Source organism: Podarcis raffonei, chromosome 1 (genome assembly GCF_027172205.1).
Source record: "Podarcis raffonei isolate rPodRaf1 chromosome 1, rPodRaf1.pri, whole genome shotgun sequence".
Lineage (NCBI taxonomy): Eukaryota > Metazoa > Chordata > Lepidosauria > Squamata > Lacertidae > Podarcis > Podarcis raffonei.
Genome location: NC_070602.1, coordinates 138,621,044 through 138,644,505, shown reverse-complemented (window position 1 = coordinate 138,644,505; position 23,462 = coordinate 138,621,044). Strand labels below are relative to the sequence as shown.

General features: G+C 41.1%; 1 protein-coding gene across 44 annotated transcripts in view; it reads left to right on the top strand.

The window, feature by feature from the left end:
• Positions 1-23,462, top strand: part of MAP2 (microtubule associated protein 2) — a 221,573-nt gene that overhangs the window by 85,629 nt on the left and 112,482 nt on the right. For 41 of the 44 annotated variants that reach the window (XM_053365085.1, XM_053365096.1, XM_053365312.1 and 38 more), the window contains one exon: positions 13,414-13,486. The exons of the other annotated variants lie outside the window; for them this stretch is intronic. The gene's annotated coding sequence lies outside the window, so the exon portion shown is untranslated. The remainder of the gene's footprint in view (positions 1-13,413; positions 13,487-23,462) is intronic. 44 annotated transcript variants of the gene reach the window in all.

The following is a 23,462-nucleotide window of genomic DNA, read 5'->3' as shown; positions in this document are numbered from 1 at the left end:
TCAAAAAGAAATTGTGAATAATGATGTTAAAATTTTATCAAAAATGTATAAATTATTACTTGAGTGGCATACTAAGGATGAAGAGGTTAAAGTTGCAATGATTCAGTGGGCCAAAGACTTTGGTTATAATATTCAATTTGATGATAGGATAAGATTGTGGAAAGAAGGAATGAAATTTACTGCATGTACTACAATAAAAGAAAATGTTATGAAAATGTTATATAGATGGTATGTTACACTAGTAAAACTTGGAAAGATGTATAAAATGAGTAATAAATGTTGGAAATGTCAGGAGAAAGAAGGAACATTCTATCATATGTGGTGGGAATGTAAAAAAATGAAAGGTTTCTGGGAAATGATTTATAATGAATTGAAAAAAATGTCGAAATATACCTTTGTTAAAAAACCAGAAACTTTTCTGTTAGGAATACTAGGAAATGACATAAAAAAGAAGGATGAGAAGTTGTTTTTATATGCAGTAACAGCGGCAAGAATTTTGGTGGCACAAAAATGGAAACAGGAAGAAATCCCGACGAAAGAAGAATGGAGAATGAAGTTGATGGAATACGCAGAATTAGACAAGCTAACGGGGAGAATTCGGAACCGGCGAGACCAGAGATTTACCGAGGACTGGAATAAATTTACAGAGTATATTAAGAATATATGTGAAGGTCAATTAACGTTTGTAGGTTTTCAAGAAGCTCTGTGATAATAATGGAAATAAATATTGTTTTATAATAATTGTTAAGATTAATTTGGTTAAAAAAAACAAAACAATATAGATGCAAGAAATGTGAATAACTGTGAAAACATGAAAATTTCTAGATAGACTGAAGGAAGTCTGAAAGTGGAAAGATTAGAATTGGATGTATAATTCAAATGGAATGGTTTTTTTATTGTTAAATTTGAAAATTTTATAAATGAAAAAATGAAAAAATAAAAGAACACATGTTACCATGTACTGGTTGCCATCTAAGGGGGCAGGGGGCAGAGACTCCCCAAAATTTTCAAGGAGGGGTGGCAGTCCCCCTCAAAATTCCACGACATGCATGCATGATGTCAGCATGCCCTGTGGTGTGCCATGAGGCGTGCTGATGTCATATGCACATGGCATTCTTGCATCGTGTGGCCTCGACCACCTCAGCTGCAGGGCAAGGCAGAGCGCTGGCAGCGCATGTGTTTCTAAATTAATCACTGAGCTATGGGCACTCCCATTGTTTCCCAATTGAAGACAAAGGTAGGTGTTTGTGGTGACAGCAAGTTAAAAGAAAGGCCTTTAGTCAAATTAAAGGCAGCACCCTGGGACCTGGATCCCTTAATTTTAAAAGAAAGCCATGGACAGTGTTTGGGAGACTCATTGTTCTAGCCACATTCTGTGACAGGGAATTTCATTAGTTATTCCAGTGACTATCCCATATCTCTATAGAGATATTTTTCCTGTGTTTTGTGCCCACTAATCTTCTCCAGTTCATTTACATACAGTACATTAATAATAATTTGTTATGTTTCACTAGTAAGTGCATTTTTAACATTATTAACTTTTCAAATTTGCAATGAACTTTGGCGCAAGGTGGATTAAGGTATTGAGCCTTAAGCACAAAAAAACTTCATCTCACTTGAAAGCAAGACTGAACAAGCATTAATATATTATCTTTCCCTTTTCCCTTTTAGGTTAGTTTCTTTTCTCTTTACCATGCTTAAAACGTTCATTCCTCCCCCCTCCTTTTTTTGCAAATTACTTGGCAGTTCTACATTCTCTCTCTCTGTCCTGCAGTGCAAACATTGAAAGTGTGTTAACAATGCATATGGGTGAACACAGGAGCATTACTGTTTTTTATTACTTTATTAACCTATCTGAGCAAGGATCTGAGCAACCTGTGTTTGCTACAGAATAACTGTTCTAGGTCTCACATTACCCTGGTAGCACGACTGTCTCCCTTGTTGCAAAACACATCACTTATGTCATGTGTGTGCATGGCATAATATAGTACCTATGACATACTTTCAGGAGCATCAGACTTGCTTGTGGCACATTTTGCACGATGGTGTGATAAAGCCCTTGTTATTCTTTTCAGTTTGTGTTAAAAAAAAATAAATCAAGTATTCTGATGATCTCTAAGGAATAGATATGGAAACTTCTTCAAAAAGGATAAGAAAGGTCATGTTATTATTTCCTAGTAATGTAAGTGACATTCTCTAAAATCAGCTTGGACTGATTAAACTACATAATGTAACATGGTCTGTGAAAAGAGGACATGGTGTCGGTCGTCAACTGAACTGATCTGAAGAAAGTTATTGTGGATAAGACACAAAGCCTTGTTACATTCCTGACTCCGCTGGTATCTTGACTTGCCTATTGTGGGGTTCTGATGATATCTTGGACTCCTTTAATGGCAAAAAAGAAAAAGAAAAAGGTGAGTGAGGTGAATTTACCTTGGATACTGATTGAAAAATTGGGATATGAGTTTTCTTAGGCAACAGCAGCTTGATCAATCAGGTGCAAGAAGTGAGCTGAAAATGTGATGAGGTGATGTTTATATAAATGCATGGATGAAGGTACGCTATTGAATAAACCATTGATAATGTGTGGGCTAAAGTGAATGGGAATACAACGAACGCATCCAGATTGCTAGAGTACTACCTAATATATAACCTAAGCAATCCTTGAAGCTGAGCCAGGGCTGGAGCAATAAACATGAATAGCATAAACATGGGCATGCTCAACTCTTTACCCTTGCCCAGTTTTAATAGTGGAATTAACAAAAAAACTCTGTGCACTTTGTTCGCCTCTGAGGACTATTCTTAAGGAGGGGTAATATGACTCTGTAAGTGAAGATTCTGAAATCTTAATTAAGGGGGGAGGGAAGAGTGAGATCAGGATCAGGGATACAGTTTATTAAGAAAAGCTCAGAAGAATGTATTAAATGGGAGGACTTTATTTGAAGTGGTATGATTGCTTCTTTCCATGTTCGGGGATGCATCATGTAAATCCCAGTTAAGGGATTTTTAAAAGCCGAATTGCTGGAGTATTTGCCTATGACAGCTATAGTCTTTTGACACAGAGCACTTAGGAGCTCTTTGGGGCATATGCTTGGGAGTCATTTTTTGCTTAACCTGCCGTCGGCTGATGCTGTAATGTGTGTGCTGAGCTGAAATCGCCTTTTGCAGTCAGTCACACCCACTGCTTTTCAGGGCTGTGTGATCCAGTGCAAAAAAAATTATCTGAGCTACAATTATTATTATTATTATTATTATTATTATTATTATTATTATTATTATTATTATTACCTTCCTTCATTCGAAGATCGCAGGGCAATTTACAATATAAAAACACAAAAATACACACCATAATAACAAAAACAATACCCCCCACAGCATATGATGGGTGATAGTTCCAGAGCTGGGTTAAGCAATAAACTGATTTATTAGTTTTAAATTGTTCTTAAAAAGCTAGTTTACTTTTTTAAAAAAATAATGATTATGAATTCTCTGGTAAATTCTAGCATTTTGGGGAGCATGTAGGAGCGCACCCTGGAAATGATCTCTTTCAGCTTCTGCCTTCTGGAAGAAGGTACAGGGTTATAAAGACTAGGCCTGAGAAACAGTTTCTCTTCAAATGAGATTTTGGTTTTAAACGCAGTGTAAGGTAGTCTCTGGGACGCAGGTGGTGCTGTGGGTTAAACCACAGAGCCTAGGACTTGCAGATCAGAAGGTTGGCAATTCAAATCCCCACGACGGGATGAGCTCCCGTTGCTCGGTTCCTGCTCCTGCCAACCTAGCAGTTCGAAAGCACGTCAAAGTGCAAGTAGATAAATAGGTACTGCTCTGGCGGGAAGGTAAACGGCGTTTCCATGCGCTGCTCTGGTTCGCCAGAAGCGGCTTAGTCATGACCTGGAAGCTGTACGCCGGATCCCTCGGCCAATAAAGCGAGATGAGCGCCGCAACCCCAGAGTCGGCCACAACTGGACCTAATGGTCCTTTACCTAAGGTATTCTCTATGGGAGTATATTGTACAGTGGTACCTCGGGTTAAGAACTTAATTCGCTCTGGAGGTCCATTCTTAACCTGAAACTGTTCTTAGCCTGAAGCACCACTTTAGCTAATGGGGCCTCCCACTGCCGCTGCGCCACCGGAGCACGATTTTTGTTCTCATCCTGAAGCAAAGTTCTTAACCCGAGGTACTATTTCTGGGTTAGCGGAGTCTGTAACCTGAAGCGTCTGTAACCTGAAGTGTCTGTAACCCGAGGTACCACTGTATTTAATTATGTTGTATAAGAGTTTTTAGGGGGTTAACCAGGCTGGGATAGCTGGGGTGGCAGGCTTGTTGGTTTCTGAATGTCTTATGTAGATTTTCAGTTTCGTTGTTCTGTATGGGACAATGACAATAAAGATTATCGTATCGTAAAAAGGCCAGAGCATATATTTAAATAAATAACTCAGGGAGAAGCTTGGTTGGAAGATGGGGTAGAATATTTAAATGGGGTAGAATACTTTAAATAACTTAACAGAATAACCTAAGCCTTTAGAGATGAGGAAAGGCACAAAGTGGGCTGGTACAGTCAAACCTCAGTTCCCAAATGGCTCTGTTTTCGAACATTTCGGCTCCCGAACGGTGAAAACCCGGAGGTAAATGCTCCAGTTTTTGAACTTTTTGGAAGCTGAATGTCTGGCGTGGCTTCAGCTTGAGGGCAGGAAGCTCTTTCATCCCATGGGAAGCCGTGCCTCGGTTGCCGAACGTTTCTGAAGCCGAACGGGCTTCCGGAACGAATTACGTTTGACAGCCAAGGTTTGGCTGTAGCAGAGTAAATAAGTTTTCCTCAGATTCTGCTTTCTCTGTCAAGCTATCCTCCAGCAGAAAATTCAGGTCAGTAGGTTTATTTGCTGGCACCTCATTCTCTCTTGCTGCCTGTCTGCCTGCTGTGTTACTTTGAAAACGAGCTCTCTGAAATAAACAAGAATCCTTCCCAAGAGCAGAGCAGACAGACATGTCAAGTAATGATAGGGGTGCTTATCCAAGTGCCCACCAAGCCAAAACACAGCTACTGTTTCACAAAATAGACTTGTCAGCTGCAAGAGCACCCCCACCCCCACCCCCATGCAGTCAGGTCTGTTGTGGGGAGGGGGGTGCTGTTGATTAATGAAAGCATTCCCTACTGTACTTGCATTATCTGTGCTTAGAGCAATGTGGTCAAGCATTTAAGGCCCTTAACCAATATTGATGAAGATGGTAAGTTCAAGTTTGAGAACATGGCTTTTTAATTGGCTCCAGCATGCATATTTGGTCTTGCTGAGACTAACTGGTAGCAGTGAGATGTAATGGATAAAGTGTTGGGCTTGGGGTACAAATCCTTCCTCAGGTACAATGTTCACTAACCTTAGGTAGACATTGTCTCTCTGTCTGACCTACCTCACAGGATTTAAAATACGATACTTGGAGTTCCTTTGAGGATAGGATAAATAAAAGATGTCTTATTTACCTCTTATGGTAACGTAAAACAAATTAATATTCACTATGAAGGATTTCTGACAAAGTGTGAACATGTGAGAGTGTTGGAAAGAGTTTGAAGTTGCTGCTTGTTACTCTGAACCCAAATGAGACTGAAATGTCACTCAGACGTATGAATTCCTGCTTATATTCAAAAGAATTGCTTGGCCCTTTAATGCGAAATGTAGATATGAATTAAATTATATAAATCAGATGATAAAATTGGCAGATTGCAATGGTTTGATCCTAGTTGACATCTGCTGTCATTATGGGTGTGACGTGATAGATTTGATTCACTGCTTGTAACTCTCCTTGGAGAAAATCCGTAAATTTCTTATTTTCTAGTGTACATTAAGAATTGGGTAGATGTTAACAGGAGCCATTTTTTAAAGTGAGTATTCCTGTGGCTGTCGAAATATTGCTGAGGAAGACTGACATCTGCCCAGCAGAGATTAAAATCAAAGTGAATCATTTATCATATGGGTGTGCCCCTGATACAGCATACCCTGCAACATTTCTCAAATGAAAATAGGAACATCTTCTTCTGTGCTTTTTCCGCATTTGATCTCCTGCACACATAGACGTCATATACACATCGACATTGGTCACCAATAAATTTTAGCTGTAAGCTGCCTTGAGTTCCTGTCAGGGAAAAAGGCAGGATAATAATAATAATAATAATAATAATAATAATAATAATAATAATAATAATACGACCCAGTTACCTGAGAGTAAGCCCCATTAAATACAGTGAGACTTCCTTCTGAGTAACCAGGGGAAGGCTCAATTTACAATAAAGGAATAAATACTCCCCGCATTTCCTTAAAAATGGTTGGCTGCGGAAGCATTGCAATTAAAGAATGTAAAGTGGATTGGTCATATTTTCTTTCAAAATTATAGGAAGGGCTTCATATGCCAGCTTCTCTATTTGGTGCAGGGATTTTATTTTCAGTATAAACAGGGCTCCGTTTTTGCACCAGCGCGCGCATACACACACACACCATTTTTAATTGTTCTCCGAAATGTGGAGGGGAGGAAAAAGGAAAAGCAGGACATTCTGGGATAAAATCAGAAACTGAGATAGCTTCCATAATTTCAGGACTGTCCCTGGAAAAATCAGAACACTTAGTATGATACAGGTGTGGGGAACCTGTGGCCCTCCAGAAGTTGCTGATCTAAAACTCCCATCAGCTCCAGCAAAGCATGGCAAGGGAGCAGCTGGAGAGCCAAAGGTTCCCCACAAATTCCCTAACCAACAATAGATGAAGAAGAGTCAATACTCTGCCCCAAAGCAGGTGCCTGGTGGGTTCTTTTAAGATGACACATAATCTCAGTGCTCTTCTGTGAACTTCCTCATGTGTATATAGGAACATATTGTGGAAGAAGGATACCAATGTAGTGCCCTCCAGATGTTGTGGGCAAATTCACATCATCCCTGACCATTGGCCATGCTGGCTGCTTCTCTTCTAGAACTTTAATGGGATTGCTGCTAGTGATAGAATTCCAGGTTTCCATTAGTCAGCGGCTTTTATCATCCAAGCTTCCAAGCATCTCAATTATTTCTTCATTCATTTATTGCATTTATAGCCTGCCTCTCCTTTTAGGAGCTCAAGGAAGCATTCATGACACTTTCCCCTCACTTCCAAAGGGTATAGGAATTGTATAGCTGGATATCCATACTATCAGAAGTAAAGGTCCAGGGTGACAATAAGCTACAATCAAATTTGATGTGGCAGTCTCTATACCTGACCATTGCAGATGCTGGCTGGGGCTGATGGGAGTTGTAGTCCAAAACATCTAGAGGTCCCCACATTGCAGTGATACACACACACAGACACACACACACACACACACACACACAAACACATATATCATATAACACCCAGTTGACCTTGACCATGGCTTAGCTTGATGTCTGATTGAGCCCATGAGCCTGGGACTAGCAAGACATGTGCATAAGCAGAGTAGGCAGAGTAGTCTGGCTCTAGCATACCCACCTGTACAGGGGCTCAGGAAACATTGTAGTGCGCTTATGTAGCATAATCATGTGGTTGTGTGTTAGGAAAATAGATGCCCTATTTCAGTCCATATGATTTCTCACAGAACACACAGGTAGGTTGTTTCTGACCACATACATCTTGTTTATCTGTGCAGCCATAGGGAGTCATTGTGCAGTAACAGCCCAAGCTGTTTGTACATGACAAAGGCCATATGCTCTCAGTGAATGTTAATGCTTTCACGGTTTGAAGTGTTCTCAGAGTTGAAAAAGCATAGTCCTGATTATTGCTCCGCCTCCAGAAGACCCTGTGCAATAGGGGTAGGAATGCTGAGCTGATGGAAAATAAAACTAGAAAGCCAGCTATAACCCATGGTTTGCCGGCATATGCAGGCTTTCAGATTATAGGACTGAATTCAATTAAATCCTGTGCAGAGTAGACTCACTGAAATTAATGAACCTAAATTCAGTGAGTGTACTCTGAGTAGGACTAGCAGTGACCATCACCCATAGTTTGGGTTCCCAGTTGTGACTAGTGTGGACTATGGTGGTGTGACATGAGAGTTGAGCCAATGTTTCCTTTTGAAAAAGAAAGAACCAATGCGTTCTTTGAGCATGTAATACCTTCACTCCCAGCTTGCTTCAGGTCCTGCACTTCTGCAGACTCTACGGTGATGTAGAGTGGAGAAACTCCAAATCAGCAACAGGGACTTTTTATTTTTGCAGTCACACGTAAAAACCATTCACATTTATTAGGCTCAGTCACACGTAAAAACCATTCACATTGATTTGGGATTGTATCCTAAGCTGTTCAGCTTGGTGGCAAACCGGGAAGTAGGAGAGAAGTCCCATGCTCTTGATTTTATTGGTCTCATAAAGTGTTGTAAGAATTTACAAGCACTCGTTGCATCATAAATTACAGATAATAAAATAGCAGGTGGCACATCTTTCAAGCAGTGTATTAAAATTATTCCTCTTGGCAGGATCAGCAAAACAACCCTCAGACTCACCCCTGCCTGAGTGGCTACAAAGCAAAGCACGTTGTTATTTCAGAGAGATGTAATTTTAATGACAACTCTGCCATGCTGCTCTCTGCAAAGCATTTGTAAGTGCCCCACGTTAATTATAAGTTTCAACATCTTCCTCAGCTCCTCATTTATATCATGTGGGCAATAATTGCAAAGAACAAGCATAATTTATGCAACAATTATTACATTGGTTTGGATGGCAGTGACCGAACTCTCTCTGTGTGTGAAGCTGTTCTGTATTAATCTGATAGATTAAATTTTCTCTCATTGGAGTGTTTCTGCACTGTTGATCTCAAACCAGAAGTTAAAATCATAAGTAAAACTAAATCCTATGGCGTGTCAGATTTGATCTGAAGAGGGGCAGCGGGGAAACACAGCAATTTTTAAAGCATTGGTGAAACGGATGAGGACCGTGGTTCTCATTTCTACTTTCTTTCTTCGCAGACCACTTCAAAAGCGCAGGTGGTTTCAGTGGACCACTTAAAATAAAAATGTTCTTCACCCACAGCACAATCGGTATTGCATTATGAAAATCATAGGCCCTAAGTCAGGCCACTGAAAAGTGTCCCAGTACTTGGTAGAGTTTTAGGGAAAAATTAGTAGAGTCTACCAGTGTCATATTATGAAAATTCCTGCCCCCCACTGATCTCTGTTGTCAGAAGAAGAAGAAAAATTAAGTGCAGATATTCTCAACTGTTCTGCAAATCTTTCTGCATACCAAATGAATGGAACTCCCACATCACACTTCAAAAATCCCTGTTCTAGGGTATCCAGAGAAGCCTCTTGAAAATTGGCAGGGTGGTCAATGGGCTTTTTCTCCAATGACTATGGTTGTGAGTGGCTGCTGGAGTCCTCAGTTTCACTAATGCAGATTTTTGAAAGATTGCTTTTTGCTTCAGTGTTGACCTGCGTGCATATACTCTTTAATTGTTATTATTTTGTAGAATGCCCCTTACTGGCGCAATTCTCTGCCACTGTGCATGCCCTGCAGCATATCCAAATCTGCTCCAGAGGGAGGAAAGTCCCATTTCGCAAACAGAAGTCATTCTGCTTGCCTAATGAGTTTCTTAGTGCTACACTGTATACAGCCCATAATACCAGTTATTACCCCTTCACACATGGCAGATTCTACATAAGCCTTATTCAGGTGTTCTCACCCCCCCTCCCAGGTATAATAACACAAATGTGAGGGAGGGGGTGAGTCCACTAGCTCTGCCCCTCATTTCTGCCCCCCCTGGGAGTTGGAGGGGTAGCCTCTGAAGTGGAGATCTCCTTCTACTTGTGGGGGATCCTTGTGTAATTTGGCATACTGATCTTCCAGGAGTCTCTATTACATAGGGAGTCAACACAAGGACAGCAGGCTCCCCACTGCCTCCAGCAGTTCGCCTCCGACTAACGGAAAATGAGAAGGGTGGAACTGAGGATGGGGCAGAGCTAGCATGCTCATCCCATTCACACTCATGTGATTCTAATTGAATGGGGGATTAGAAAGTCTGGGTAGGGCTATAGTGTGTGCGTGTGTGTGTGTGTGTGCGCGTGCGTGTGCATGCATGCGCCAAAAATAAGAAACATTAGGAAAGAAAAATTTCTTCGGTGATTTATAGGGACATAAACACAATGAACTGCTTAAAAGAAAAGGCATTAGTCCTGGCAGGTATTAGTCCTGGATGGTTTTGTTAATCCTGACATCTGTAGCAGCCCCATATTAGGTGAATGCTATGCCTGTAATATGTAAATTAGGTTTAATTAGCCTTCCATATAGCTTTAAGCCATTTAAAATCAAACCTGGCCTTGGGGGAAGTTTACAAGTGTTAATTTGTTTGTTTCATTTCTTATAAAACAACTGGACCAAGCAAACCTAATCTTTTTCTTATTATCTGGATCATTTAGAAGCTGCAGATCTTACAGTGTTTTGGATTATATCTGTGCCTAAGAGCCATCTCTTCAGCTAATAACTATTTATGCAGCTACTTGCTGTATCCCCTGAGCTAAACCATGTTGAATTATTTTTGCTGTAGTGGCACATCAGAAGGCATGGCAAGGCCACTAATGCTGAAGGCACTCAGATGTCTCCACTGTATTGATCATTCTGCTGAGCCAGAGGAAGCTTAATTAATTTGTTTTAAAATTCCTCTGCATACCATGGATGGGTGTTACAAATCAATGTGAGCTACAGCCTCGATTCCAATCAGCTCATTATAATGCAGCTAATTACTGCATTGAGATGACTGGGGCCTTTTACTGGGGGGCTTTGCAGAAAGATGGCAGCAGCCTTGCTGTCATAATGTTTGTTATAAGGCTTCCCCATTCAAGGCTCTCTGGGGAAAACAGCCTCCTCTTCCCCACGATGCACACAGGTTTGTTCTTGCCCTGAGAAACAGTACCCTCTCGCAGCATGAGCTGTTTGTGCCAATGCAAACCAGTTTTGAAATGTATAACAAATGAGAGATCACTGACAACATTTTGCATATTATATGACATCAGGTTGTTGCCAAGTGCTCACTCAGTAATCCTGGCTCTCTGTACCTGCATGAGACACACGTTTCCAAAATTGTGTTTGTCTGAGTCATGCTTTAGGTGCACACTTAGAATGATTTACATACACGCCTAAAATCCATGATGTACGAAGCATGCTTTTTAGGAGGCTCTTCAAACCCCCCCCCCCAAAAAAAAACAAGCTAGCTTCAAAGTAAACATCACCATTTCCCAACAACATTAAACATATCAACTCTTCCAAGCCTGCAACAATACATTGGTTAAGAGGAGTTATTGCAAAGTGGTGTTTCATTGCCTAAGTGGAAGGTGATTTCTTTTTAAAATCTTGCTTACCTTCACAACATCCATGTGAGATTGCTTGTCCCTTTTTTGCAGAACTGATGTTGGGGGCGGGGAGGTGTGAGCAAAGGCCACTCACTAAATCGGTAGTTGTGCAAAGAAGTTAGACCTTGTCTCTCAGATCTAAATCTTCAGTGTATCTACTAGGGACCTTATGGTTTGCAGTGAGCTTTTTTTATTAGCTCACAGGCCTTCATTTCCCTTAGCATTCCTCTGGCTCCATCCTTTACCTCTTCACACATCCATGTTCTTCAGTAAGCCCTTGCTCCTTGCACACACATGCTGTTGCTTTTCCTCACTGTAGCTAGACTTTGCCACTGATGGAGAGAGGTCTGGTATGCATGGTCTGCTTTCAGACATACTCTCTGTACACCCCCCACCCCCTTTGTACTTTATGGGTATAGGCAAGACTGTTGGGTAAAATGTGCATTCGCCCCAACAATATCTGAAAAAAATCAGTCTGTTGTGATTATGTTGTTGTTTAGTCGTTAAGTCGTGTCCGACTCTTCGTGACCCCATGGACCAGACCACGCCAGGCACTCCTGTCTTCCACTGCCTCCCGCAGTTTGGTCAGACTCATGTTTGTAGCTTCGAGAACACTGTCCAACCATCTCGTCCTCTGTCGTCCCCTTCTCCTTGTGCCCTCAATCTTTCCCAACATCAGGGTCTTTTCCAGGGAGTCTTCTCTTCTCATGAGGTGGCCAAAGTATTGGAGCCTCAGCTTCACGGTCTGTCCTTCCAGTGAGCACTCAGGGCTGATTTCCTTAAGAATGGATATGTTTCATCTTCTTGCAGTCCATGGAACTCTCAAGAGTCTCCTCCAGCACCATAATTCAAAAGGATCAATTCTTCGGCAATCAGCCTTCTTTATGGTCCAGCTCTCACTTCCATACATCACTACTGGGAAAACCATGGCTTTAACTATACGGACCTTTGTTGGTAAGGTGATGTCTCTGATTTTTAAGATGCTGTCTAGGTTTGCCATCGCCTTTCTCCCAAGGAGCAGGCGTCTTTTAATTTTGTGACTGCTGTCACCATCTGCAGTGATCATGGAGCCCAAGAAGTAAAATCTCTCACTGCCTCCATTTCTTCCCCTTCTATTTGCCAGGAGGTGATGGGACCAGTAGCCATGATCTTGGTTTTTTTGATGTTGAGCTTCAGACCATATTTTGCGCTCTCCTCTTTCACCCTCATTAAAAGGTTCTTTAATTCCTCCTCACTTTCTGCCATCAAGGTTGTGTCATCTGCATATCTGAAGTTGTTGATATTTCTTCCGGCGATCTTAATTCCGGCTTGGGATTCATCCAGCCCAGCCTTTCGCATGATGAATTCTGCATATAAGTTAAATAAGCAGGGAGACAATATACAGCCTTGCCGTACTCCTTTCCCAATTTTGAACCAATCAGTTGTTCCATATCCAGTTCTAACTGTAGCTTCTTGTCCCACATAGAGATTTCTCAGGAGACAGATGAGGTGATCAGGCACTCCCATTTCTTTAAGAACTTGCCATAGTTTGCTGTGGTCGACACAGTCAAAGGCTTTTGCATAGTCAATGAAGCAGAAGTAGATGTCTTTCTGGAACTCTCTAGCTTTCTCCATAATCCAGCGCATGTTTGCAATTTGGTCTCTGGTTCTTCTGCCCCTTCGATTATAGTGACTGACAAACAGAGAACACGTGTTACTAAAGCCCACCAACTTGTCTGTTATCCAATAAACCATATTTCTGATGAAGCAAACCCAAGTGGTTAAAGCCAAGCCAGCAAAAATACTCATCAAAAATACACAGAAGTGGAGTCCAGGATGAAAATGACCTAGAGGCAAATTTGTAGAGTTGGAAGGGAACACAAAGGTCATCTAGTACAACCCCCTGCAATGCAATGCAATCTTTTGCCCAACATCGGGTTCGAATGCATAACCCTGAGATTCTCTACCAACTGAGCTGTATCCATTCAGCATATTGTCCAGATAATAATAAACATTTTGTAAATAACTTGTTTCTGAATGAAATGAAACGTATCTGTTTTTCGCAGGAAATCTTTAGTCATTCAAATTTATCCATTCATTTACAGGCAACTGAGGCTTTTATTGGTGTCCTGAAAACGGAGTACAGGAACCTTCGATTGGTACTACCCATATAAATAGGTAACCCAGTTTACCATGCTATTGTTTTATTTTAAAACACTTCTTTATTTTATCCTCACAATTCAACTTGAGCATCTATTTTGCTCCCCAAGGAGACTTGCATCCACAGTATGGTCATTTAGGTTCCACACTAATTTATAGGCAAGTATCCAACAAAGTTGTCCCATTAGCTCAAAGACCTCCACCTGTACTATGGAATGTCCTCTCCCTCTCCCTTTGTGCCCTTGTACCCTTCCAGTCTGTTATGGATATCCCCATCCCCAACCATCATCTGGAACAGATTTGGGGGGCACACATGGAGGGGAGAGGAAGTCCCATTTTACTGGCAGAAGTCCTTGTTATAACAGGATGAATTTGTTGGATGCAATCCTAGGCTCCAAGTATTTTTAACCAATGGGCAGATTTGGTATGTCAAGTTCCTTATACTTCACTTTTGTCATGTTATATTTTAGCTATATTGTTGGGCACCCTGGAAAACAAAATTTATACTACAATTGTGGGATACAATGATATAAATAAACAATGTGTCCAAGAGTGAGTTGCGCATATTAAACTCATAGAATAGTCCAAACAGTTCAAGACAACAAAACAGATCAGCAAGGAGTAGCATGTCAAAAAACAACCTCCAAACCAAGCTGCACTATAGCCATTACCTGGTTTAACTTTATTAATTCATTTATTTTTGGCAAATAAAAGCCTTGCTTCCCCTGAAAGCGGCAGCTGGCTGCTTTCAACAACACCCCATGACCTTCCTGGGACAGAATGACCCGGTGGGAATGGAGTTAATGATAACTGACTCTCAACCTCATTTCCTTTCTCCTTGCCAGCAACAGAAATGTTTTGGGCACCAGAGTCCCCGCCCCCCCCCGAAAAAAGTGTCTTCAAAGCCTATGAGGAAGACTCAAAGCTATACTTTCAAGGAGATGAAGGAAAGACTAGAAAAGGATAAACATTATATATATGATTTTTGCTGCATATGCTTAAGACGTTTTATTAGGACTGCAAACCTGTGCACACCTACTTGTGAGTAAGTCCCACTGAAATCACTAATACTCACTGGTGGAGGAAGGTGGGTGTGGTGGGTGCGGTTCACCCCAGGTGTCATCCCTCAGGGGGGTGACATCGCCCCCCCGGGCCTCTCGCTGTGGGCAGTGCCCTCCTGGGCCGCTTGATGCGGGCGGCACCCCCGGGACGCATAGCATGTGCGCCGCTCTGGATGCCAGAGCAGCTAGCTCCTCATCTGCTGATACTTTATCAGTAGACGTCAGGACAGTAAGACCTAAAGATGTGTCCCCCACTAGCAGACTGGGAAGCATAGTCATTTTACTTATAAGTCCCAAAGATCTCAGAAGCCCCACTCCAGAAGAACTTGGCTGCCCCTGTTGAGATATGATAGGCACCCACTATGTGCACGTTCTGGAAGCAGTTGGAAGACATTCTTGTTTAAATGTATTTAAATATATTCTTGTTTTAAATGTTTTTAATTGCTGTTAATTATCTTATGTATAAATTACCTTGATTCACCTTGATATGGTTGTTTAGAAGGAGATTACTAAATTGTAATAGGAACATGGGGTCACGAAGAGTCGGACACGACTAAACGACTAAACAACAACAAGAAGTAGGAATAATAATAATAATAATAATAATAATAATAATAATAATAATACTCAGGCAGTATCTTATATCAACCAAGATGGCAAATTATGAATAAAGATGAACCATTCATAACAAAATTGGACAGATTCACATGACAACAGTTAACTTAAAATCTAGGACAAGTTCCAGGTAAATCTTTTCAGGATAGAAAGATGATTTAAGCATCCTCTCATAGCATGACAGTTTGACACAGTTAATATCTTTTGGGGAGTATTTTGGGTTTGTTTATTTAGTGCTTAACTTGCTCATCTATTATGAAGGATTTAACACTGCAGAGCAAAAGCATTGATGGAAGGGTATTTAGTGGGGGGAGTGGAATTAGAGTCTAATCAGTACGTGGGCCAGATATGTCCAACTTCATATTGAGTGGAGATTTCCTCAACTTGTTCTGTTTAAGCTTGATTATAAAGCTTTTCAAGCCAGATATTTGCCTTTTAAATAGGGTTTAGAAGGTGTATGGGTATTACTGCACCATTATTTGTCCATGATACTGTGTGAAATACTTGTCTAGCTTTGAAATTCTTTACATCCTCGCCCCTCTCTGCCTGTCAGTTCTTGGTGCCCTCTAGACATCCTTCCTGTTGTGCATTCGGGCTGGTTTGTGCTGAGGATAGTAAAGGGAAAAGGTAAGGTAAAGAACCCCTGGATGATTAAGTCCAGTCAACAGCGACTATGGGCTTGTGGTGCTCATCTTGCTTCAGACTGAGGGAGTCGGCGTTTGTGCCCAGACAGCTTTTCCAGGTCATGCGGTCAGCATGACAAAACCACTTCTGGTGCAACAGAACACTGTGATGGAAACCAGAGTGCATGGAAATGATTTTTACCTTCCCACCACAGCTCTACCTATTTATCTACTTGCACTGGTGTGCTTTTGAACTGCTAGGTTGACAGAAGCTGGGACAGAGCAACAGGAGCTCACCCTGTAAGGCAGATTCAAACTGCCAACCTTCTGATCAGCAAGCCCAAGAGGCTCAGTGGTTTAGACCACAGTGCCACCCGCTCCCCAATAGTACTGGGGTGCTCTCCAATAGTAGACTCCGCTCAGGATAGTACTGGGGTGCTTTCAGTACTGTTTGCTCCTGCAAAGGTTTTGGGGCAGACATACTGCTTCATTTCCAGTCAGTGAATGCTCTATATCTTCCTGCTAACCTACTCTTCAGCTCCTAACACATATGCAGTAATGACAATCTTAATCTTCTTCCTCTTCTTCTTCTTCTTCTTCTTCTTCTTCTTCTTCTTCTCCTCCTCCTCCTCCTCCTTCTTGCAAAAGGGAGTTTGAACTGAAAACTATTTTTTATTTTTCAAAATGCCCCATAAATATCCACTTTTCTGGTCCAGAGAGCTTTTGGAAAGCAGAGGCCAGCCAGGAATCTGTTGGGGATGCTCTAGCAAGAAGCAGGAGGTTGGTCTAGATGACCAACAAGGCCTTCTCCAACTCTTTGATTCTGTGCAATATCCTAATTTTATTGCCAAATCTGTCTTGGATGGGCATACAAGGCAAAGGAGGATAGATAAATGCTCCTCATTCCTAATATGCAGTTTATTATTATTATTATTATTATTATTATTATTATTATTATTAATTTAATTTCTATACCACTTCATATTTTAAATAAAAAAATCTCAAACTGGTTTACAAGTTTCATGATGGGAGAAGTTACAATTGCCAGACAACTCCTAGCCATACATCTTTTAAGGCAGAGGTTGTCAACCCTGTTCTGTAGAGCAATTGTCTGGTGCTATATAAGACAGTCCTTTGTATGAAAAGTCGAGATAACAGGGAGAATAAAAACCAGCCAAGAGTAGAAAGTTCAGGATCCCAGAGTTTGACCTGAAGTTTCAGGGTTTTAGCTTACCCCTTCCCCGGGGTCTTCAAGAGAAGCAGTGTCTGTTTTAGTCCATGAGCAACATGCCCTCAGTGGGTCCTGTTACCCGAGTGAATCCACCTCCTCCTTGTCATTGATACAGCTCTCTGTCCGCTTGCCATTTCCCTCTGGACCCAATTTGCATCACCAACCCAGAGGGCAAGACAAGCAGAGGCGGCTGCTGCTGCTGTTTTTCCTTGTTTTTTCCGCTGTTTACACAGAGAAGGCAGGTGAACAGGCAGTTAGAGCAAGAAAGAGGCACACCTATTGCAGGCCTATCTTTTGAGCCTCAATAATGCTGTGTATAGCCCTGTTTTATAAAACCTTTACACTTATTATAGCCTGAATACAGTAGTCAAGGTTGAACAGACAACACTGGTCATGTACACTGTCTCTACAGTCTACACATGTGCAGTGCCAGAGATAAACATTTTAGCATGGGGACAAAAGTCTACACTGTTGCCCCCCCCTTGCAGATTCATGCCCCCTCGCCCCTGCCCCTGCACAGGCTTCCTTTTCTTGGTGGCGACAGCAGCAGATGATGAAGGGGAGCTAGTCACCATCAGGCGAACTATCCCTCTTCGGCTGCTGAGCCACCACTACTGTCCAATTGGCTGTGTCCAAGCAATCAAAGGGCGACTGGGTCCTACTTCTCCAGGTCCAAGGAAACAGGGTGTCCCTGGACTTTACCAGCTCCCATTCCCAGCCTTGACCACAGCACTGCCCCACCCCTTCTGAGCACCCAGGACTTGAGGGAAGCAGCTTCCAAAGTCTCTTTTATGTCTACACCTTGCATGGGACGTGTCTATTGTTCTGAGTGTAAAGGAGACACTCCTCAATTCTGTCCTGTGCTGAACAGGTCGCCCCAGGCAGGGGTGGGGGGAATCAAGAGTCAAGTCCTGCAAGGCAAGCTGATATGACCCCTGCTGACCTACTTTTGTGGGGGCTTCCTGGAGAAGCCTCTTTCTGTCTCATTCCATGCAAGCTTCCTTCTCTCAGTGGTAGTGCAGGAGGGGGACAAAGCGGATAAAGTTTCTCCTCTTCATTCCTCTTCCCCCACCAGTGGGAGGGTAGATATAGGTCAGCTTAGGGCTAGCTGGGGGAGGCAAGACTGCCTCTTTGCTCTTCTCTTCCATTCTCTGTTCCATCCCTTTTTGTCATCTCCCTAACCTGCTGTCTGGCACTACACAGGTCACTTCAACTAAAGACTCACAAAGATTTAGTGCATATGTTTATGTTTTAGCGTCCTGTGATTAGGATAAGGCTGATAGGCATTCTCTAATTTTGCAACCTATGTTGACAAACTCAGTCTAGTGCCCAGAATTCTTTGAGAGAAAGAATGTGCTTTAAAAGGTGCATGTAGCCTAGGACTAATCTAAACACTGAGCAATCTGTTTCACTATGCATTAGACTGTCTATGGTTTTATGCTTTTAGAAGCAAATCAGTGTCTTTCCAATAAACTATGAGCCAACTGAACTTTTTGGGTTTGATGTAGGGGAAGGAAAATCATCCCCAAAATAAAGAATGTGCTTTAAAAGGTGCATGTAGCCTAGGACTAATCTAAACACTGAGCAATCTGTTTCACTATGCATTAGACTGTCTATGGTTTTATGCTTTTAGAAGCAAATCAGTGTCTTTCCAATAAACTATGAGCCAACTGAACTTTTTGGGTTTGATGTAGGGGAAGGAAAATCATCCCCAAAATAAAACACTTCCAAATTTGTTCTACTTTGGTTGTATACTGCTCAAAGAGAGCTACTACCAGCCAGCAGCATTGTCAGATATATGACACTTCTAAAATAAACTGGTAAGTATGCAAGAAACAGCAGGCTTATATTTTTATTATTATTAAAATCATTACCGATTTCCCTAGCCAGTCTTAATCTGTCATGCTGCCGCCCCACAAATGCAAATTGTATTTCATTCTTAAGTCAACATACATTTACATGATGAATAAACAGAATTACATGGGTGAAAAATAGACGCAAAGTGACCCTGAATGGGCTGGTTCTTGCTAAATGTGGAGCATGACCAGATTAGAGAGGGCTCTGCTGTCTTTAGTAGCTGAGTTGTAGGGAGAAAGTGCAATGTTCGTACATACATTTAAATGAATAAACATTTAAATGAACAGTGACCTTCTGTCTGAGAATAAAATCTTTTTTCATTCTTTCCTCCCCTCTGTGGGAAACATGACAATGTTAATTAATCCCTGGAGAATTATTTCATACAAGCACTGTTCTGAGCAAAGGAAGTCTTCTGAGGTTGTATGAATGCCAGCCCCACAAAGAAAATTCACAATGTGCTGCCAAAAGAAAATTCACAATGCTTTGTCAGTGTTTGACCTGGTTAAAGCTTTCATATTCAAAGGAAAATTGTTTTCAGATCTTCTCCAAAACTGTAAATTATAAAGCTTTGGAGTGATAGATAATGTCAATTGTATGATATATATTAATATTAATGCTGGCCGGCCGCATTCTTGGACTGAAAGACAAACTAGCACAGAGGCTGGTGTTTCTCTGTGTAATTGCCTGTAGCACTCTTTGCTGTTTAGCACCAGTGCCATGGCTTGAAGGAGGAAAATTTCATGAAATGTGATATTAAAAGGAAATAGGGTTTAAAAAAATCATTAGTATATGAAATCATTAGCATATGCAACTTGAATATGAACTTCCAACCTATCTGTTAACAAACTCAGGAACAAAACTAGTTGAGCCAACGTATTTTTTAATACCATGACACACTCCTCTGGGGATGCAGTAAAAATGAATAGTGGGAACCTATTTCTCTTCCTCAACCTGGGTAGCTCCTATCATTTTATGATGTACATACTAAAGGTTCCTCATTGATACAAGCAGGAATTGGCCAAACTGATGTGAAGTGTGTCCACCCTTAATCAGTCCACCCAGGCAGCTTTCCAATCTTGCTAGCCAACTCCCTTAAGAGCATCACCCAGGCAGCACAGAAGTAGCTAAATTGAGGCTTCTGTAAAACTTTATACAACCCCAAAGCAAAACTTTGGAATATTCTTAAACAATGTGGAAGGTTTAATCAGGCTAAAAGGGACATAAATCCAGTCATTTTGGGAAATGTTGTTATTCATTGACGTCATTGCCGCTGCTATATGGCATACTACTGCTTTTGCTTTCATGTGTTTTTGTGTGCTTATGTGCTATATTTTATCTTTTTATGTATCCTGCTATGGGTACCTTTGGGTGAAGGGCAAGTAATAATTACAACTAATAAATAAATTAATGTATAATTTTTTTTATCAATGCACATTTAGATGTTGTAGGTTAAAAGAAAGCTAGAGCAGAGTAGTTGAGTTGGGGAGCATTAATTTAACCTTTGTTTTCAAGACTGAAGTCTCTGCTTTTACTTCACCAAGGCTATGCTGCTCAAACACACCGAGACATCCTCATAGAAATAGAGGTACAACCAAGCATCACACACTCAGTAGCAAACATATTTTGCCAGATTTTCACCAGACATGCTTCCATTGAGTTTCAGATATTATTCTGATGTGTCAAATACTATTTTGTAGTGGCCCAGTTAACTATATCATCTATATGAAGATGACTAAAAAGGAAAAAAAACTAGAACAGGGGAATGAGGCATGGTCTTCAAGAAATATTTGCATTGCTGTTGTTTCTGATAGCACCTGAACAAAGGGAAGTGATCCGATGCTTGTAAAGTGGCTTGGATCTGCATACTGGATAAACTCTCTGAATTTGGTCTCTGATCCAAAGACAAGGTGAGCAGGTAGGAGGGAAATCTGTAGTAAGATTGCTAGCTATCCTATGTGGCTTCCATACCATAGTGAGATGTCCAATTTGGCCTCAGTGACACATGCATTAGTTATAGCCCGTTTGGATTACTGTACATGGGGCTACCTTTGAAAAGTGGTTGGAAAATTCAGCTGGTTCAAAGAGCTGCAGCTGGATTGCTGACTGGTGCTGGTTATAGGACTCATAGGACTCCTTTGCTAGAACAGCTCCACTGGCATAAAAATTTATTTAAAATAAAAAAATTATTTAGGAAAAAATAGAACAGCTCCACTGGCTGTTTCCAGGCACAATTTGCTGGGTATGACCTATAAAGCCCTACACAGCTTGGAGCCAAGCTATCTGAAAGACCATGTTCCCTCATACCCAAGTTTTGAGATCTTTGGGGATGCCCTTCTCTTGGTCACACAGGCACATGTGGCAGAGGGCTTCCCCAGTGGCTACTCCCAAAGTTTGGGACTCGCTTCCTAGAGAAGTTAGACTGGCTCCCTCCTTGCTGTCCTTCCAACAGCAGGTGAAGACTTTCTTATTTCAACAGGCTTTTGGAAACTGACTGCTTTTAATGAAAGTGTGTGTATTTCTATCATTGCTTAATTGTTTTTAATTCTTTTTTCTATGTTCTTAGCAGTTCTTATTTTAATCTGTAAAGTGCCTTAGTCCCACCAGGGGAAAAGGCAGGGAATAATAATAATAATAATAATAATAATAATAATAATAATAATAAAGCAGTCAGGTGGTATTTAAACTACTTTGTTAATCTTTAGCACAATCACTGAGGAGTTGTTGAAAGAAGTTGAAGGCTTACTCAACTTTAGTTCCATTAATTGACAGTAGATCAGGCTAGTGATAATAATAATGCAAATTAATAGATTGACTCATCATCCACTCCTGCAAACATGTCTAAAATTGGGACACAGACTGTGTTTAGCCTGGGATTATACAGTCAGAGGTGGCACCAGCTGCTGCAAGTTCCTTACTTAACATCAGAATTCAATAAAAGCTGGGACTAGAGGAGGAAATTCTCCTCCCTTTGACATAGTTAAGAGGGTGCTTGATTCTGCCTCTGAATAGATTTTTATATCACATGTTGAGTGTGGAGAGGGCAAAAGAATGCTTGGCTTCTAAGGACCAGATTCGGCATCAGAGATGTCTGCTGTTCATATGTCTGCCCTAATCACATAGACATGCCCGACTCCCCACTTTATAAGTTATTAATGGCTGTTATTAATGGCCTCGGACTAAAATGTAGCTGAATACAGTCCATTGCTTTCTATGTGGAGTGTACATGCAGGGATGGGGAAGAGCCATGATGCTCTGTGTGTTACAGGACAGACATACTTGGAGATGACTGACTCATTCATATGGGAAAGGAGCTCTTGCATCTTCCCACCGCTGATTCAAAGAAATGAACGAGGGAGGACAAATTCCATGGCTTGAAACCATTCTGTGAACTTGGAAGAGTTGCTTCAGTGGCCTCATGCTACTTGCTGAGCCAATGAGTGCTTTTTCTGATAAGAGTTATTGTTGTTTTGAAGTCTTTTTGAGAGCAAATATGTTTTCTAGCTTTGTATATTTCAAACACACAAACAGTACTATATGGGTGACCGCATAACATTAAATTAACACTGTGTACTTACTGGTTGTTTAAGGTAAGTGTCATATAACAATTTTTATTGTAAGAGCTTTAATATTTTTCAAAATAGTCGCTTAAAGAAAAACTGGATAGCTGTTGGACTAATAATTAGCCTACACAGCTTATTGCCCTGTTTACACTGATGGGGGTGTTGTCCCTTAAATCTCTGGCCAACATCTATAATGGCTCTCCAGGCATTACAAATACTCATTTTGGGAGTAGTCCTTAGTAATTTAAAATACCGTTTCTACCTTATTTCTTCACATATCATTGGTCATATCTGTTAATTAAAGCTTTCATGTTGTACTATTCACTACAATTCTATGAATTCATTTTACAAAGCTGAATGCATAATAATTAGCAAAAAGAAGAGAATCCCAAATATATTATGCTTCTTGGGTTATTTTTAGACATGTGTACCCACATACCGCTGGTACCCTCATTGCCTTTGGGAGCTGAAAACCCCACCTGTAAATTTCGGATTAGATCCTTGTGTTAATGGTGTTTTTGTTAGTATGAAAGAAACATGCGTGCATATGAAAACTCATTGTGTGTCAGTACTGGCTGAAGCTGTTCTGACAGCTAAATATTTTCCAGGAGAAACCATTCAGCAAAATAAAATCTGTCAAGGCATTTCTGCTGCCATGGACCGCTGAACGTTATGGTGATGGTGAAAATACTGCAATGCACCAAGTGTGTGCTAGAACTAGCTCTCACTTAAAGGTTAAAAGAAGATATTACCTCTCCTCCCCCTCCCCAGCATGTAGGCGGTATTTTAATCAAGTTCTCATGGTAACAAACATAGCAATTTGAAAGTGCTGGAACCAACAGAAAATTGGCCTCCCCCCCCCCCTTCCTGTGCTTGAGGTGGGGGTGTTAAATCAATACAACTGCAGGGTTATTTGTTATTGCAAGACCTCTAATGCTGGAAGAATGCCAAAAAAGGATGTTTTATGTTAGTGAATTCGGAAAACAGACACTCCAAAATCTACCTTTCTGGAAAAAGGAGCCAAAAAGTGTATGATTCAAACACATT